This window comes from Pleurodeles waltl, chromosome 8 (genome assembly GCF_031143425.1).
Source record: "Pleurodeles waltl isolate 20211129_DDA chromosome 8, aPleWal1.hap1.20221129, whole genome shotgun sequence".
In the NCBI taxonomy this organism is placed as follows: Eukaryota; Metazoa; Chordata; class Amphibia; order Caudata; family Salamandridae; genus Pleurodeles; species Pleurodeles waltl.
In genome coordinates, this window is record NC_090447.1 from 50,697,072 (window position 1) to 50,716,222 (window position 19,151).

Here is a 19,151-nt window from a genome sequence, read left to right on the forward strand (position 1 = left end):
AGGATGCGGGAGGCGAGGGGCCCAAGGAAGTGGAAGAACCTAATGCTGAAGGCGGTGTACTGAAGGATGCTGGAGCTGTTGGGAACGAATGACACTAGGGTGTGGGAACTGAAGTCGTAAGATGTGTTTCCTGAGTATTCTATTGTATCTTAGCATTTATATAGTGCTTACTACCCATACGTTAGGCGCTGCAGCGCTTCCCACGGCAGGGGTCTGCCGAGGATTAAACATCAGAATGGAAACAGTGGTCCACTTGAAAGAGAACCTGGTCCACGGGCACGAATCCAGATCACACACTTCCCTCAGGAGACCCTTCCAAGACTCGGAGGCAGAGGTCCGACCCATCCTGAGGCGGGATCTGTTACCACTAGTGCTCGGGCGGTCCTTGCCTCAACCCCCACCTTCAAGCTTTACTCACCTGTGTGTACTCCTCACGAGGACAGGTAAGACTCGGTGCCCATCTCCTGTAAGTCCACTCCACCCTCCACTCCCACTCACCTGTGTGTACGTCACGAGGACAGGTAAGGCTCAGGGCCCATCTCCTGTGAGTCCACTCTTCCCTCCAGCCACACTCACCTGTGTGTACGTCACGAGGACAGGTAAGACTCAGGGCCCATCTCCTGTGAGTTCACTCCAACCTTCCAGCCACACTCACCTGTGTGTACACGTCACGAGGACAGGTAAGGCTCAGGGCCCAACTCCTGTGAGTCCACCCCAGCCTAACAGCCACACTCACCTGTGTGTGCACGTCACGAGGACAGGTAAGACTCAGGGGCCATCTCCTGTGAGTCCACTCCACCGTCCAGCCACACTCACCTGTGTGTGCACGTCACGAGGACAGGTAAGGCTCAGGGCCCATCACCTGTGAGTTCACTCCAACCTTCCAGCCACACTCACCTGTGTGTACACGTCACGGAGGACAGGTAAGGCTCAGGGCCCATCTCCTGTAAGTAAACTCCACCCTCCACTCTCACTCACCTGTGGGACACGTCACGAGGACAGGTAAGACTCAGGGGCCATCTCCTGTGAGTCCACTCCACCCTCCAGCCACACTCACCTGTGTGTGCACGTCACGAGGACAGGTAAGGCTCAGGGCCCATCACCTGTGAGTTCACTCCAACCTTCCAGCCACACTCACCTGTGTGTACACGTCACGGAGGACAGGTAAGGCTCAGGGCCCATCTCCTGTAAGTAAACTCCACCCTCCACTCTCACTCACCTGTGGGACACGTCACGAGGACAGGTAAGACTCAGGGGCCATCTCCTGTGAGTCCACCCCAACCTAACTGCCACACTCACCTGTGTGTACGTCACGAGGACAGCTAAGACTCAGCACCCATCTCCTTAGAGTCCACTCCACCCTCCAGCCACACTCACCTGTGTGCACACGTCACGAGGACAGGTAAGACTCGGTTCCCATCCCCTCCGAGCCCCCAGGACCTCCGTCCTTCTCGGCTGCACACCGTGCACCCCTCGCTGCTGCCCCTCCCGTGCTTTAACCCCGAGTAATGTCCGGGGCAGCTGCAAACTGCGCTATCTCTGCTTCCGAAGGGAAATTCCAGTCAAACCCAAGAATAATCAACCGGATGAGAGGCGCGTCCCTGGAGGCCAACAGCATCAGTGCGCTACATCGCGCGCCAAGCTTACCCCAGCGTTACAATAACCGCTATAAACAAGTCCTGGTGAACGGATCCTAGTGGACACTGCGGTCACTGGGACCAGAGGCAGCAGCAGGAGGTGCTCGGTGACCAACACAGATGAAAACAGTTATAAAAGGGGGGGGGAGGTCTAAACAGGCCCCGCCCCTTCCTCTTGGGATGAATTTCTGGTTCTGGGCCGCAAATGAGCTCTAACTAGAAGCTAAAAGAGGTTCTTCCAAGCATTAACCCACCCACCCCCCAGGCATGCAAACTAATCTATCAGAAAGGACAAGAGCGCCGCGAGGCTGCACCAGTGAAAACCAGGCACTATACATAGGCAGAAGCCTTCCACCAGGCGCGACGCAGCATGTGCATTGTCCTGGTATTTACAAGTTTGAACACACAAACACAGCCCGAACATGCCACTAACTTGTTATTATGTTACCAACGACAAACACACACACACCCCCCCGCCAGGTAATGAGCATGTGCCCTGACCTGCATCCCTCTGGTGTCTCACTGACTCACTCACACAACTGATAACATCTCAACAAATCGAATGAAACTTCTGTCTAAAAAACATACAACTTGGCAACGATTCAGAGTGATCCAGGGACTACTGAAAGCGCTGCCATGCCACAATTCAGATTGCGCGCTATGCAGGTGCTTTATTACAAAGACAGGGCCCCACTGAACTGCGGGCTTTCCATTCTTTGACTAAGATACTGCCGAAAGTGAGTTGTAGCAACAGATGCCCAGGAACCTGACAACATTTTTTCTCTTTGCCCTGAAAAAAAGCCAATGGCCAACAGGACCAGGGCGACACACGTGTCAGCTCCGCACAGTGCCCAGATCCACCAAGCTAAGTCCGGCCCCCGCCACTGCCACATCACAGACCACCTGAAAAACCTGCACTGGCTCCCAGTCAACAAGAGAATCACCTTCAAACTCCTTACCCACGCTCACAAAGCACTGCGCAACACCGGACCAGAATACCTCAACAGACGGCTCTCGTTCTACACCCGGCCCGTCATCTCTGCCCCGCCGATCTCGCCCTTGCAACCGTCCTACGCGTCCGCAGAACTACAACCGGCGACAGATCATTCTCGCACCTCGACGCCAAAACGTGGAACACTCTTCCCACCCACCTGCGCCAGACCAAAGACCTCCTTACCTCCAGAAAACTTCTCAAGACCTGGCTGTTTGAGCAGTAGCAGCACCCCCTCCCCCTCTCACCCTCCTCAGCGCCTTGAGACCCTTACGAGTGAGTAGTGCGCTTTACAAATTCCTGATTGATTGATTGAATATATATCTGTATTTCAACAAAGTGTCATCTATAATCAAATACAGCTAAAAATGATCAAACCCGGACTCAGTCTACTGTCTGGATGATCATTTTAAAAGGTGCTGGGGGGGGAGGGGGGGCGTAGAACACGAACGATAAGAATTCTGTTTAAATCAAAACTTTGCAGTACTGTGTAAAGACAATGCTCATATATGCACGGAGGGGGGGGTTCTTGCAAGCTGTGCACATCAGTGTCCCTTGGCTAATGGATGCCGGGACGAACTACAGCAATAGGCCACACCTTTGTATGACAGCATCCAACAGAGGTGCCCCTCCCTAAAGCACTGCATCCCCGCATGCAAAACTCCCTGATGTATATTTAGCACAGAAGCTGCAGCACTCAAAACTATGTTCATAAAGAAGCTGACCTCCAGTTGAATTGGTTGTAGTGGATTTCTTTAATTAGTAGCCAAGGGCATCAAAAGAGATCGGTTGAGCATTGATCCATGAATCCGCTCGCTTATGTCAACTGTTTTACTTTTCATTTTCAACTTATGTGGCAAGAAAAGTCTGGTTAGGGGTTTACAATGCCAATAGCTCTAACTTCAGCAAATGCGAGACCCATTGCATTGCAAATGCTTGTTTACAAAGCCTCCATTCATTAGAGCTCGGCTGTGACTACTGATGCAATACTAAGTCCAAAAGTTGGGATTTGCCCAAATCGCCACTGCATTAGATTTAATGTGTAAGATGCTGGCTAGGGTCACTTACATATTTTTGGGGGACGGAGGTGTTTATAACTGTTGATAATATCCCAAGCGCTGCCTTATGCTCCTAAATGCCTGTTTCTCATTTTGCAATATTAAGATACTAACATGTTTTGTTCATAACTCTTTTAAAACCGGCCTTCAACATTTTCCACACAAGTCTTGGCCATAAAGGGCTTCCACTGCAGAATTAAGATATGTCCATCCCAGGGTTCTTTATATGCTATGAACTGTGGCCATCTCTGTCCAGATGTATATGCCTTTAATGTGTGGCCTTCAGCTCCACACAAAACACCCGTTTGTGGTGGAAACCAAGAAATACCCTAGAAGCCGACCTTGGACTGCGGCAAGGACTTCACTGTCACACCAACAGCAGAGTGACCGCCCTGCAAATGCCAAACACCAAATCAAACAGGAGACCAGAAAGAGACAGGCAGGCAATGCAGCCTTGAATAGGGTGACTAGGTGTCCCGGATTTGCAGGGACAGTCCCGGTTTTTCACCAGCTGTCCCGGCAGACTTATGCAAATTTGGCTCATGTCCCGGTTTTTAGAGGGGTCTGACTGATAACAGCGAGAGACACTTTTTTAGGTGTGCTTAAGCTGTGTTAGCTAGCAGATGTTACAAGTAAGCCATTTAACTAACAGGTTTGATGCTGGGTTCAGAAATTGTATTTTATTTATTTTCTTAGTGCCTTTTCTGCCTTCCTGTATTGATAAGAGCTGTCATTCCGAGCCCCTCCCTTGATGTAAAATTGTAGCCCTTCTATTTTTGCAAAATGTCCCCGTTTTTGGTTCTCAAGATCTGGTCACCCTAGCCTTGAGGTACCAACCAGCGAGACAGCCACAGACCAGGACGCGCACAGGGGACTGTCACTCACAGGCAGGGCCAGACTGGGAATGCAAAGCAGCCCCGGCAAACTCTGTCAGAGCAACCTCCATAGGGTGCATAGCGTGCAAGCCTGACCACAATGGGGTTTTGGGAAAAATGGCAAAATAGTGCATTCTACAACTTATTTATCATTATATATTCACTTGCATTCGTTTTTAAAGCACAGTAAATGATGACCTTACAGAGCACCAGGACACAGCAATCTTTACTGAGGGTCTCCAATGAATCCCCCACCATCACCCTCTCACAGTGCCTCTCATCTCTCCATAGCACCTCTCCTACCAGCATATGGTGTTGGAGCACCTTATATCACACACATACAGAGACACTGAATGATAGGTGTGTAAATCAATGTATAGGTAATATTACATAAGACAAAGGGAACTACAAGGTTTGGGATTCACATGTCATCCATACTGGTAGGCATTTTATAGTGCTTGGTCTGGGGAATCCTAAACTCAGGATTCACATTGTAACAGTGGTTAGGGTTGACTTTACTAACAATTTATTTCTACCCAATCAAACTGTTTTTTTAAGCAAAAGTAGGATAATTAAAGACTGGACAAAAATCTGAACTTTCTAACCTGTACCATGCAGTTTGCATGCAGCTCTTTGAAGCCAGTTCATAGCTCACTGTGCTAGATCATGATTTTAACTTATGAAGTGCACAATAACAAAAGAACCTCTGTGACAAAGGCAGTATCCCACTGAGCACTGCACATAAAATAGAGTTATGTGACCTTTATAGTACACATTCTTTGCAGCAGACATATTAAGCCCCACTGCTACCTCAGATGAATCAAAACTGCCACTACACAAACCTCCATGCTATTCGGGAGGTACATTAAATCACAAGAGTTATCTTGGCAATTTTACTCTCAGAAAAATGTTGGATATACAAGGAACTCTGCAGTGCTATTAAAACTGCTGCACTGGTTCAAAACTGGTCCCCTAGTATCAAAAGCGGCCCCTCACTGCCAGCCTCACGGGGAAACACCGGATGCCTGGTACAGCCAGTCCAGCCTTGCTCACAGGTAGTGGCATCCTTCTGCAGGCTCTCTGGGAACCCCAGTGCTGCATCTGACTGCCTTGTAATGTAAGTGGATCTGTAGAGCGCTGCTTGTCACCCGTAAGGGTATCTAGGCGCTCTGTGATGGCTGCTTGTATGTCCTAGCTTGTTTCTCACATGCAAGAGGGGCAGACCCCAGAGCATGCCTCTGTGTGCCTTGTAATTTAATGTGGATCTGTAGAGCGCTGCTTGTCACACGTGAGGGTATCTAGGCGCTCTGCGATGGCTGCTTGTATGTCCTAGCTTGTTTCTCACACGTAAGAGGGGCAGACCCCAGTGCCTGCCTCCGCCTGCCTTGCCCTCTTGGTGGCTGCATGTATTTTCCTTCTGCATGGCTTTAAGTACAACAGACAGACACTCAGTAACTCCCCAGCCCACCCTCCAGAGCACACTTCTGTCGCTGATGGTTGCTTACAATTCTCGGTTACATTTTTCTTTCATGCAACAGGGGCAGACACCTCACCAGTGCATGTCTCTTGGTCAGATGTCCCACGTGACTCCCTGCTTCATGTTACTTACATGCAATAGGGACAGGGAGTCACTAACTTCCTCTCTTGGGATGTTCTCGCGGAGAGGGCTGCAGTTCTTTGCTGCATGCCCAAGTCTTTTTACAGCAGTCCAGCCCATGTCGTGTGCAGCTCCCGTGTGTGAAGCAGTCTGATATCATGGGATGCACTCCTGTCTTGGGTCTACGGGGCCTCTTCCACCACAGGTGCACCTCACCTCCCATGCATGGCTGCCTCTTATAACAGCAGAGTGGTTGCACTGCACAACTGCATGCATTGGCTGCTGCACCAGCACGTCACCTCCCATGCAGGGCTGCCTCTTAAAACAGCAGATTGGTTGCGCTGCACAACTGCATGCACTGGCTGCTGCATCAGCACCCCACCTCCCATGCAGGGCTGCCTTTTAAAACTGCAGACTGGATGCACTGCACAACTGCATGCACTGGCTGCTGCACCAGCACCCCACCTCCCATGCAGGGCTGCCTTTTAAAACTGCAGACTGGATGCACAGCACAACTGCATGCATTGGTCCTGCACCAGCACCCCACCTCACATGCATGGCTGCCTCTTATAACAGCAGATTGGTTACACTGCATAACTGCATGCATTGGTCCTGCACCAGCACCCCACCTCACATGCAGGGCTGCCTCTTAAAACAGCAGACTGGCTGCACTGCACAACTTCATGCTCCTGCACCAGCACCCCACCTCACATGCAGGGCTGTCTCTTAAAACTGCAGACTGGATGCACTGCACAACTGCATGCATTGGTCCTGCACCAGCACCCCACCTCCCATGCATGGCTGCCTCTTAAACAGCAGATTGGTTGCACTGCACAACTGCATGCATTGGCTGCTGCACCAGCACCTCACCACCCACGCAGGGCTGCCTCTTAAAAATGCACACTGGTTGCACCGCACAACAACATGCATTGGCTCCTGCACCAGCACCTCACCTCCCATGCAGGGCTGCCTCTTAAAACAGCAGACTAGCTGCACTGCACAACTGCATGCATTGGCTCCTGCACCTCACCTCCCATGCAGGGCTGCCACTTAAAACAGCAGACTGGCTGCACAACTGCATGCATTGGCTCCTGCACCAGCACCTCACCTCCCATGCAGGTCTGTCTCTTAAAACAACAGATTGGTTGTGCTGCACAACGGCATGCATTGGCTGCTGCACCAGCACGTCACCTCCCACGCAGGGCTGCCTCTTAAAACCGCACACTGGTTGCACTGCACAACGACATGCATTGGCTCCTGCACCAGCACGTCACCTCCCATGCAGGGCTGCCTCTTAAAACAACAGATTGGTTGTGCTGCACAACGGCATGCATTGGCTGGTGCACCAGCACCTCACCTCCCATGCAGGGCTGCCTCTTCGTGGTAGCATGCATTGCCTGCACAACTGCTCTCATTGGTTCCTGAAGATCTACCACCCCTTTCCCGGTTTCTTTTCTATCATGTGCATGTGTACCCCCTCGCACGCCCACCCCCGGCCCCCTCTCGCGGATGGCACTGCTTTTATGTAGCTCGAAGTGTGTGAGCTGGAGAGAGGGCACTGAGGCAGGAAGTGTTGGTGAAAGGAAAGCAGTCCCGGGGAGAGGTGTGCATGGGAGGAGGAGCGACACCGTGTCTGGATGTGTGCATGGATAGGGAGGCGTGCCGAGGGGGGGGCAGGGTGGTGTGCCGAGAGTGGGGGATCGGGTGGTGTGCCGAGAGTGGGATATAGGGAGGTGTGCCCGAGGGTGTAAGAGAGACGGGGGGGGGGGGGTCAGAGTGTCTGGGTGTGTGCATGGATAGGAAAGAGTGCCGAGGGGGGACAGGGTGGTGTGCCGAGAGTGGGGGATAGGGAGGTGTGCCCGAGGGGTGTAAGAGAGACGGGGGAGGGGTCAGAGTGTCTGGGTGTGTGCATGGATAGGGAAGAGTGCCGAGGGGGGATAGGGAGGAGTGCCGAGAGGAGGGGGAGGGGGGAGGTAGGGTGGTGTGCCCCGAGGGAGAGTGCGTGTACGAGAGAAGGGGGACAGAGTGTCTGGGGGTGTGCATGGTTAGGGATGTATTCCGAGAGTGGGGGATCGGGTGGTGTGCCGAGAGTGAGGGGTGCCCCGAGGGAGAGGGATGTAAGAGAGATGGGGGGGGCAGGGTGTATGGGTGTGTGAATGGATGGGGAGGTGTGCCCCGAGGGAGATGGTGTGTAATAGAGAAGGGGGACACAGTGTCTGGATGTGTGCATGGATAGGGAAGCAGTGTCTGGAGGGAGAGGGCAAAAAAGGGTGAAATACTGACTGGATGTGCGCATGATGGAAGAAGGAGCTGGGGGCTGACATGGGAAGGGTGGGGGCAGAGTTGCAGACAATGTCTTGCGTCGGCAGTGCGCCCCCTCCAGGAGTGTGCACAGAGGCGCAGTCTGTGCACGGGGGCTGCGCAGGCAGGGTACTGAGGGTGCACCGGGCTCTGGGGGTCGCACGGGGCTGTGGCCACAGAGTACAGAAGGTACACAGCTGTGCATGGAGGTACGGGGGCAGAGAGGGGCCAGAATCACTGCCAGGGCTCAGCGAAGGGGCATGGAGGGCACACGTACGTGGTTGTGCTCACCAGTAATGCAAGGTGCCCAAGGCTGTGCATGGGGGTAGGTTAGCAGGACTCAGCAGAGAGGGTACGGAGGTGCACTGGGCTGTGCAGACAGTCTATGGAGGGGCACTAGGCTGTCCAGACAGGGTACGGAGGGGATGTGGAGGCAGGGGATGTGGAGGCAGGGCATGGAGAGGGGTTGGGAGGCTATGGAAGGTGCTGGGAGCTGTGGAAGGGGCTGTGCTGACTGGATGGAGGTGCAGGGTCTGTGCACACAGGGTATGGAGGTGCAGGGGGCTGTGTAGACAGGGTATGGAGGTGCAGGGGGCTGTGTAGACAGGGTATGGAGGTGCAGGGGGCTGTGGGAAGCCGCGTGTGGAGGTGTAGGGGCTGTGGGAAGCGGTGTGTGGAGGTGCAGGGGCTGTGGGAAGCGGTGTGTGGCGGTGCAGAAGCTGTGGAAGCGGTGTGTGGAGGTTCTGTGCAGGCAGGGTATGGAGGTGCAGGTATCTGTGGAAGCGGTGTGTGCAGGGGCTGTGGAAGTGCCGTGTGGAGGTGCTTGGCAGGCAGGGTATGGAGGTGCAGGGATCTGTGGAAGCGGCGTGTGGAGGGTGCAGTGGCTGTGGAAGCGGCGTGTGGAGGGTGCAGGGGTTGTGGAAGCGGCGTGTGGAGGGTGCAGGGGCTGTGGAAGCGGCGTGTGCAGGGGCTGTGGAAGCGGCGTGTGGAGGGTGCAGTGGCTGTGGAAGCGGCGTGTGGAGGGTGCAGTGGCTGTGGAAGCGGCGTGTGGAGGGTGCAGGGGCTGGGGAAGCCGCGTGTGGAGGGTGCAGGGGCTGGGGAAGCCGCGTGTGGAGGGTGCAGGGGCTGGGGAAGCCGCGTGTGGAGGGTGCAGGGGCTGGGGAAGCCGCGTGTGGAGGGTGCAGGGGCTGGGGAAGCCGCGTGTGGAGGGTGCAGGGGCTGGGGAAGCCGCGTGTGGAGGGTGCAGGGGCTGGGGAAGCCGCGTGTGGAGGGTGCAGGGGCTGGGGAAGCCGCGTGTGGAGGTTGCAGGGGCTGGGGAAGCCGCGTGTGGAGGTTGCAGGGGCTGGAGGTTGCAGGGGCTGGGGAAGCCGCGTGTGGAGGTTGCAGGGGCTGGGGAAGCCGCGTGTGGAGGTTGCAGCGGCTGGGGAAGCCGCGTGTGGAGGTTGCAGCGGCTGGGGAAGCCGCGTGTGGAGGTGTAGGGGCTGTGCGAAGCGGCGTGTGGAGGTGCAGGGGCTGTGGGAAGCGGCGTGTGGAGGTGCAGGGGCTGTGGGAAGCGGCGTGTGGAGGTGCAGGGGCTGTGGGAAGCGGCGTGTGGAGGGTGCAGTGGCTGTGGAAGCGGCGTGTGGAGGGTGCAGTGGCTGTGGAAGCGGCGTGTGGAGGGTGCAGGGGTTGTGGAAGCCGCGTGTGGAGGGTGCAGGGGCTGGGGAAGCCGCGTGTGGAGGGTGCAGGGGCTGGGGAAGCCGCGTGTGGAGGGTGCAGGGGCTGGGGAAGCCGCGTGTGGAGGGTGCAGGGGCTGGGGAAGCCGCGTGTGGAGGGTGCAGGGGCTGGGGAAGCCGCGTGTGGAGGGTGCAGGGGCTGGGGAAGCCGCGTGTGGAGGGTGCAGGGGCTGGGGAAGCCGCGTGTGGAGGGTGCAGGGGCTGGGGAAGCCGCGTGTGGAGGTTGCAGGGGCTGGGGAAGCCGCGTGTGGAGGTTGCAGGGGCTGGGGAAGCCGCGTGTGGAGGTTGCAGGGGCTGGGGAAGCCGCGTGTGGAGGTTGCAGGGGCTGGGGAAGCCGCGTGTGGAGGTTGCAGGGGCTGGAGGTTGCAGGGGCTGGGGAAGCCGCGTGTGGAGGTTGCAGGGGCTGGGGAAGCCGCGTGTGGAGGTTGCAGGGGCTGGGGAAGCCGCGTGTGGAGGTTGCAGGGGCTGGGGAAGCCGCGTGTGGAGGTTGCAGGGGCTGGGGAAGCCGCGTGTGGAGGTTGCAGGGGCTGGGGAAGCCGCGTGTGGAGGTTGCAGCGGCTGGGGAAGCCGCGTGTGGAGGTTGCAGCGGCTGGGGAAGCCGCGTGTGGAGGTGCAGGGGCTGTGGGAAGCGGTGTGTGGCGGTGCAGGGGCTGTGGAAGCGGTGTGTGGAGGTGCAGGGGCTGTGGAAGCGGTGTGTGGAGGTGCAGGGGCTGTGGAAGCGGTGTGTGGAGGTGCAGGGGCTGTGGAAGCGGTGTATGGAGGTGCAGGTATCTGTGGAAGCGGTGTGTGCAGGGTCTGTGGAAGTGCCATGTGGAGGTGCTTGGCAGGCAGGGTATGGAGGTGCAGGGATCTGTGGAAGCGGCGTGTGGAGGGTGCAGGGGCTGCGGAAGCGGCGTGTGGAGGTTGCAGGGGCTGCGGAAGCGGCGTGTGGAGGTTGCAGGGGCTGCGGAAGCGGCGTGTGGAGGTTGCAGGGGCTGCGGAAGCGGCGTGTGGAGGTTGCAGGGGCTGCGGAAGCGGCGTGTGGAGGTTGCAGGGGCTGCGGAAGCGGCGTGTGGAGGTTGCAGGGGCTGCGGAAGCGGCGTGTGGAGGTTGCAGGGGCTGCGGAAGCGGCGTGTGGAGGTTGCAGGGGCTGCGGAAGCGGCGTGTGGAGGTTGCAGGGGCTGCGGAAGCGGCGTGTGGAGGTTGCAGGGGCTGCGGAAGCGGCGTGTGGAGGTTGCAGGGGCTGCGGAAGCGGCGTGTGGAGGTTGCAGGGGCTGCGGAAGCGGCGTGTGGAGGTTGCAGGGGCTGGGGAAGCCGCGTGTGGAGGTTGCAGGGGCTGGGGAAGCGGTGTGTGGAGGTGCAGGTATCTGTGGAAGCGGTGTGTGGAGGTGCAGGTATCTGTGGAAGCGGTGTGTGGAGGTGCAGGGGCTGTGGAAGCGGTGTGTGGAGGTGCAGGGGCTGTGGAAGCGGTGTGTGGAGGTGCAGGGGCTGTGGAAGCGGTGTGTGGAGGTGCAGGGGCTGTGGAAGCGGTGTGTGGAGGTGCAGGGGCTGTGGAAGCGGTGTGTGGAGGTGCTGTGCAGTCAGGGTGTGGAGGTGCAGGGGCTGTGGAAGCAGTGTGTGGAGGTGCTGTGCAGGCAGGGTGTGGAGGTGTAGGGCTGCGGAAGCAGTGTGTGGAGGTGCTGTGCAGGCAGGGTGTGGAGGTGTAGGGCTGCGGAAGCGTTGTGTGCAGGGGCTGTGGAAGCAGTGTGTGGAGGTGCTGTGCAGGCAGGGTATGGAGGTGCAGGGATCTGTGGAAGCGGTGTGTGGAGGTGCAGGGGCTGTGGAAGCGGTGTGTGGAGGTGCTGTGCAGGCAGGGTATGGAGGTGCAGGGATCTGTGGAAGCGGTGTGTGGAGGAGCAGGGGCTGCGGAAGCGGTGTGTGGAGGTGCTGTGCAGGCAGGGTATGGAGGTGTAGGGATCTGTGGAAGCGGTGTGTGGAGGTGCTGTGCAGGCAGGGTATGGAGGTGCAGGGATCTGTGGAAGCGGTGTGTGGAGGTGCAGGGGCTATGGAAGCGGTGTGTGGAGGTGCTGTGCAGGCAGGGTATGGAGGTGCAGGGATCTGTGGAAGCGGCGTGTGGAGGGGCTGTGCAGGCAGGGTGTGGAGAGGCAGGGTGTGGAGAGGCAGGGTGTGGAGAGGCAGGCAGGGTGTGGAGAGGCAGGCAGGGTGTGGAGAGGCAGGCAGGGTGTGGAGGTGCAGGCAGGGTGTGGAGGTGCAGGCAGGGTGTGGAGGTGCAGGCAGGGTGTGGAGGTGCTGTGCCGGCAGGGTGTGGAGGTGCTGTGCAGGCAGGGTGTGGAGGTGCTGTGCAGGCAGGGTATGGAGGTGCAGGGATCTGTGGAAGCGGTGTGTGGAGGTGCAGGGGCTATGGAAGCGGTGTGTGGAGGTGCTGTGCAGGCAGGGTATGGAGGTGCAGGGATCTGTGGAAGCGGCGTGTGGAGGGGCTGTGCAGGCAGGGTGTGGAGAGGCAGGGTGTGGAGAGGCAGGCAGGGTGTGGAGGTGCAGGCAGGGTGTGGAGGTGCTGTGCCGGCAGGGTGTGGAGGTGCTGTGCCGGCAGGGTGTGGAGGTGCTGTGCCGGCAGGGTGTGGAGGTGCTGTGCAGGCAGGGTGTGGAGGTGCTGTGCAGGCAGGGTGTGGAGGTGCTGTGCAGGCAGGGTGTGGAGGTTCAGGGGCTGTGGAAGCGGCTTGTGGAGGTGCTGGGCAGGCAGGGAGTGGAGGTGCAGACAGGGAGTGGAGGTGCAGACAGGGAGTGGAGGTGCAGACAGGGAGTGGAGGTGCAGGGGCTGTGGACGCAGTGTGTGGAGGTGCTGTGCAGGCAGGGAGTGGAGGTGCAGGGGTCTGTGGAGGTGCTGTGCAGGCAGGGAGTGGAGGTGCAGGGGTCTGTGGAGGTGCTGTGCAGGCAGGGTATGGAGGTGCTGTGCAGGCAGGGAGTGGAGGTGCAGACAGGGTGTGGAGGTGCAGGGGCTGTGGACGCAGTGTGTGGAGGTGCTGTGCAGGCAGGGAGTGGAGGTGCTGTGCAGGCAGGGAGTGGAGGTGCAGGCAGTGTGTGGAGGTGCTGTGCAGGCAGGGAGTGGAGGTGCTGTGCAGGCAGGGAGTGGAGGTGCTGTGCAGGCAGGGAGTGGAGGTGCTGTGCCGGCAGGGTGTGGAGGTGCTGTGCAGGCAGGGAGTGGAGGTGCTGTGCAGGCAGGGAGTGGAGGTGCTGTGCCGGCAGGGTGTGGAGGTGCTGTGCAGGCAGGGTGTGGAGGTGCTGTGCATGCAGGGTGTGGAGGTGCTGTGCAGGCAGGGTGTGGAGGTTCAGGGGCTGTGGAAGCGGCTTGTGGAGGTGCTGGGCAGGCAGGGAGTGGAGGTGCAGACAGGGAGTGGAGGTGCAGACAGGGTGTGGAGGTGCAGGGGCTGTGGACGCAGTGTGTGGAGGTGCTGTGCAGGGAGTGGAGGTGCTGTGCAGGCAGGGAGTGGAGGTGCTGTGCCGGCAGGGTGTGGAGGTGCTGTGCAGGCAGGGTGTGGAGGTGCTGTGCAGGCAGGGTGTGGAGGTGCTGTGCAGGCAGGGAGTGGAGGTGCTGTGCAGGCAGGGAGTGGAGGTGCTGTGCAGGCAGGGAGTGGAGGTGCTGTGCCGGCAGGGTGTGGAGGTGCTGTGCAGGCAGGGTGTGGAGGTGCTGTGCATGCAGGGTGTGGAGGTGCTGTGCAGGCAGGGTGTGGAGGTTCAGGGGCTGTGGAAGCGGCTTGTGGAGGTGCTGGGCAGGCAGGGAGTGGAGGTGCAGACAGGGAGTGGAGGTGCAGACAGGGTGTGGAGGTGCAGGGGCTGTGGACGCAGTGTGTGGAGGTGCTGTGCAGGGAGTGGAGGTGCAGGGATCTGTGGAAGCGGCGTGTGGAGGGGCTGTGCAGGCAGGGTGTGGAGAGGCAGGGTGTGGAGAGGCAGGCAGGGTGTGGAGAGGCAGGCAGGGTGTGGAGAGGCAGGCAGGGTGTGGAGAGGCAGGCAGGGTGTGGAGGTGCAGGCAGGGTGTGGAGGTGCTGTGCCGGCAGGGTGTGGAGGTGCTGTGCAGGCAGGGTGTGGAGGTGCTGTGCAGGCAGGGTATGGAGGTGCAGGGATCTGTGGAAGCGGTGTGTGGAGGTGCAGGGGCTATGGAAGCGGTGTGTGGAGGTGCTGTGCAGGCAGGGTATGGAGGTGCAGGGATCTGTGGAAGCGGCGTGTGGAGGGGCTGTGCAGGCAGGGTGTGGAGAGGCAGGGTGTGGAGAGGCAGGCAGGGTGTGGAGGTGCAGGCAGGGTGTGGAGGTGCTGTGCCGGCAGGGTGTGGAGGTGCTGTGCAGGCAGGGTGTGGAGGTGCTGTGCAGGCAGGGTGTGGAGGTGCTGTGCAGGCAGGGTGTGGAGGTGCTGTGCAGGCAGGGTGTGGAGGTTCAGGGGCTGTGGAAGCGGCTTGTGGAGGTGCTGGGCAGGCAGGGAGTGGAGGTGCAGACAGGGAGTGGAGGTGCAGACAGGGAGTGGAGGTGCAGACAGGGAGTGGAGGTGCAGGGGCTGTGGACGCAGTGTGTGGAGGTGCTGTGCAGGCAGGGAGTGGAGGTGCAGGGGTCTGTGGAGGTGCTGTGCAGGCAGGGTATGGAGGTGCTGTGCAGGCAGGGAGTGGAGGTGCAGACAGGGTGTGGAGGTGCAGGGGCTGTGGACGCAGTGTGTGGAGGTGCTGTGCAGGCAGGGAGTGGAGGTGCTGTGCAGGCAGGGAGTGGAGGTGCAGGCAGTGTGTGGAGGTGCTGTGCAGGCAGGGAGTGGAGGTGCTGTGCCGGCAGGGTGTGGAGGTGCTGTGCAGGCAGGGTGTGGAGGTGCTGTGCAGGCAGGGTGTGGAGGTGCTGTGCAGGCAGGGTGTGGAGGTTCAGGGGCTGTGGAAGCGGCTTGTGGAGGTGCTGGGCAGGCAGGGAGTGGAGGTGCAGACAGGGAGTGGAGGTGCAGACAGGGAGTGGAGGTGCAGGGGCTGTGGACGCAGTGTGTGGAGGTGCTGTGCAGGCAGGGAGTGGAGGTGCAGGGGTCTGTGGAGGTGCTGTGCAGGCAGGGAGTGGAGGTGCAGGGGTCTGTGGAGGTGCTGTGCAGGCAGGGTATGGAGGTGCTGTGCAGGCAGGGAGTGGAGGTGCAGACGGTGTGGAGGTGCAGGGGCTGTGGACGCAGTGTGTGGAGGTGCTGTGCAGGGAGTGGAGGTGCTGTGCAGACAGGGAGTGGAGGTGCAGGCAGTGTGTGGAGGTGCTGTGCAGGCAGGGAGTGGAGGTGCTGTGCAGGCAGGGAGTGGAGGTGCTGTGCCGGCAGGGTGTGGAGGTGCTGTGCAGGCAGGGTGTGGAGGTGCTGTGCAGGCAGGGTGTGGAGGTGCTGTGCAGGCAGGGTGTGGAGGTTCAGGGGCTGTGGAAGCGGCTTGTGGAGGTGCTGGGCAGGCAGGGAGTGGAGGTGCAGACAGGGAGTGGAGGTGCAGACAGGGTGTGGAGGTGCAGGGGCTGTGGACGCAGTGTGTGGAGGTGCTGTGCAGGCAGGGAGTGGAGGTGCAGGGGTCTGTGGAGGTGCTGTGCAGGCAGGGAGTGGAGGTGCAGGGGTCTGTGGAGGTGCTGTGCAGGCAGGGTATGGAGGTGCTGTGCAGGCAGGGTGTGGAGGTGCTGTGCATGCAGGGTGTGGAGGTGCTGTGGACGCAGTGTGTGGAGGTGCTGTGCAGGCAGGGAGTGGAGGTGCTGTGCAGGCAGGGAGTGGAGGTGCAGGCAGTGTGTGGAGGTGCTGTGCAGGCAGGGTGTGGAGGTGCTGTGCAGGCAGGGAGTGGAGGTGCTGTGCCGGCAGGGTGTGGAGGTGCTGTGCAGGCAGGGTGTGGAGGTGCTGTGCAGGCAGGGTGTGGAGGTGCTGTGCAGGCAGGGTGTGGAGGTTCAGGGGCTGTGGAAGCGGCTTGTGGAGGTGCTGGGCAGGCAGGGAGTGGAGGTGCAGACAGGGAGTGGAGGTGCAGACAGGGAGTGGAGGTGCAGGGGCTGTGGACGCAGTGTGTGGAGGTGCTGTGCAGGGAGTGGAGGTGCAGGGGTCTGTGGAGGTGCCGTGCAGGGGTTTTGTGGAAGCGGCGCTGCGGAAGGTGGGAGGACTCTACACGGCTCCAGCACACAGATACAAACACTACACACACGTATGTAACACAGACACACACAGGTGTGTGCAGGCAGCCTCACCTGCGCCTCCGCCGTCGGTGCTTTGTCTCGGCCGCTCTCGGTGGGTGCAGGGGGCAGCATCGGGACCGGGGGCAGCACCAGGGGCCGGCAGCAGCCACACTTCCGCCCGCTCCCGGGGACAGGAAGCCGCGCCGGGGCCGCCAGGGGGCGCTGTGCCCGAGCTCCGCCCGGGAGGAGGGGGCCGAGCCAGGCCCGGGAGAGCCAGCCCCTCGGGCCGGGGGTGGGGCCGGGGGCTGCACCACTGGGTCTGCCGAGGTCCGAGGACCTCAGCCTGGGGCAGAGTCTGGGGGTCCCTCTCCCAGTGTGTGTGTGGGTCTCTCTTCCAGAGTCTGGGGGTCCCTTTCCCAGTGTGTGTGTGGGTCCCTCTCCCAGAGTCTGGGGGTCCCTCTCCCAGAGTCTGAGGGTCCCTCTCACAGTGTGTGTGTGGGTCTCTCTTCCAGAGTCTGAGGGTCCCTCTCCCAGTGTGTGTGTGTGTCTCTCTTCCAGAGTCTGGGGGTCCCTTTCCCAGTGTGTGTGTGGGTCCCTCTCCCAGAGTCTGAGGGTCCCTCTCCCAGAGTCTGGGGGTCCCTCTCCCAGAGTCTGAGGGTCCCTCTCACAGTGTGTGTGTGGGTCTCTCTTCCAGAGTCTGAGGGTCCCTCTCCCAGTGTGTGTGTGTGTCTCTCTTCCAGAGTCTGGGGGTCCCTTTCCCAGTGTGTGTGTGGGTCCCTCTCCCAGAGTCTGAGGGTCCCTCTCCCAGTGTGTGTGTGGGTCTCTCTTCCAGAGTCTGGGGGTCCCTCTCCCAGTGTGTGTGGGGGTCTCTCTTCCAGAGTCTGGGGGTCCCTCTCCCAGTGTGTGTGTGGGTCTCTCTTCCAGAGTCTGGGGGTCCCTCTCCCAGTGTGTGTGTGGGTCTCTCTTCCAGAGTCTGGGGGTCCCTTTCCCAGTGTGTGTGTGGGTCCCTCTCCCAGAGTCTGAGGGTCCCTCTCCCAGTGTGTGTGGGGGTCTCTCTTCCAGAGTCTGGGGGTCCCTCTCCCAGTGTGTGTGGGTCTCTCTTCCAGAGTCTGGGGGTCCCTTTCCCAGTGTGTGTGTGGGTCCCTCTCCCAGAGTCTGGGGGTCCCTCTCCCAGAGTCTGTCGGCCTCTCTTCCAGAGTCTGAGGGTCCCTCTCACAGTGTGTGTGTGGGTCTCTCTTCCAGAGTCTGGGGGTCCCTCTCCCAGTGTGTGTGTGGGTCCCTCTCCCAGAGTCTGGGGGTCCCTCTCCCAGAGTCTGTCGGCCTCTCTTCCAGAGTCTGGGGGTCCCTCTCCCAGTGTGTGTGTGGGTCCCTCTCCCAGAGTCTGGGGGTCCCTCTCCCAGGGTCTGTCGGCCTCTCTTCCAGAGTCTGAGGGTCCCTCTCCCAGTGTGTGTGTGGGTCCCTCTCCCAGAGTCTGGGGGTCCCTCTCCCAGGGTCTGTCGGCCTCTCTTCCAGAGTCTGAGGGTCCCTCTCCCAGTGTGTGTGTGGGTCCCTCTCCCAGAGTCTGAGGGTCCCTCTCCCAGGGCCTGGGGGCCCAGCACGGGAAGGGCTTCTCTTCCAAGGTTTGAGGGTTCCTCCTCCAGAGTTTAAGGGCCCCATTAGCAGGATCTTAGGGCCCCGGCACGGGGAGCGCCCCACTAGCAGCTCTGAGGGCCCCGGCACGGTGAGGGACCATCTTCCAGGTTCGGGGGGGGGGGGGGGCACAGCCTGGGCCAAAGTCTGAGAGTCCCTCTCCCAGGGTCTTAGGGCCCCAGTACGGGGAGGGTCTCTCTTCCAAGGCTTGAGGGTCCCTCTCCTAGGGTCTGAGTGCCCTCTTCCAGGGTCTCAGAGCCCCGGTCCCAGGGCCCTCTCCTAGGGTCTCAGGACCCTGGCGGTCGGAGGGCCCCTCTCATAGGGTCTGAGGGTCCCTCTTCCAGGGTCTCAGGGCCCCGGCACGGGGAGGGCCCCTCTTCCAAGGCCTGAGGGTCCCACTCCCAGGGTCTCAGGGCCCTCTCCTAGGGTCTCAGGGCCCCAGCACGCGGAGAGACCCTCTTCTAGGGTCTGAAAGTCCCAATCTCAGCGTGTGAGGGTCCCTCTTCTAGAACCTGAGGGCCCCAGCACTGGGAAGGCCCCTCTTCCACAGTCTGAGGGCCCGTCTAGCAGGGTTTAAGGGCCCCGGCACGGGTAGGGCCCCTCTCCCATGGTCTCAGGGCCCTGGCGGTCGGAGGGCCCTTCTAGCAGGGTCTCAGGGCCCCGGCACTGGGAGGGTCCCTCTCCTAGGGCCTGAGGGTCCCTCTCCTAGGGTCGGAGAGCCCTCTTCCCGGGTCTCAGGGCCCTCTCCTAGGGTCTCAGGACCCTGGCGGTCGGAGGGCCCCTCTCCTAGGGTCTGAGGGTCCCGCTTCCAGGGTCTCAGGGCCCCGGCACGGGGAGGGCCCCTCTTCCAAGGCCTGAGGGTCCCTCCGCTAGGGTCTGAGTGCCCTCTTCCAGGGTCTCAGGGTCCCACTCCCAGGGTCTCAGGGCCCTCTCCTAGGGTCTCAGGGCCCCAGCACGAGGAGGGACCCTCTTCTAGGGTCTGAGAGTTCCTCTCTCAGCGTGTGAGGGTCCCTCTGCTAGAGCCTGAGGGCCCCTCTAGCAGGGTTTCAGGGCCCTGGCACGGGTAGGGCCCCTCTCCCAGGGTCTCAGGACCCTGGCGGTCTGAGGGCCCCTGTCCTAGGGTCTGAGGGTCCCTCTTCCAGGGTCTGAGGGCCCCCGCTACGCAGCCCTGCCGAGTTTCCCAGATTCATGCGAGTTCTTCTCCTCCAGTCCAGGGTTTTTTCTTTCTACTCTAGCAC

At 60.1% G+C, this 19,151-nt stretch overlaps 1 protein-coding gene and 1 long non-coding RNA gene across 3 annotated transcripts in view; one reads left to right on the top strand and one right to left on the bottom strand.

Moving 5' to 3' along the window:
* Positions 1-16,495, bottom strand: part of LOC138249696 (ankyrin repeat domain-containing protein 50-like) — a 307,510-nt gene extending 291,015 nt beyond the window's left edge. The window contains exon 1 of one of the 2 annotated variants that reach the window (XM_069203678.1): positions 16,357-16,495. The gene's annotated coding sequence lies outside the window, so the exon portion shown is untranslated. Of the gene's footprint in view, positions 1-6,170; positions 6,191-16,356 lie in introns of those variants that run through there. The other variant, XM_069203681.1, reaches the window with a different exon arrangement.
* The window catches only part of LOC138249697 (uncharacterized), a 147,478-nt gene that overhangs the window by 66,673 nt on the left and 61,654 nt on the right, over positions 1-19,151 (top strand). The gene's annotated exons all lie outside the window — the stretch shown is intronic.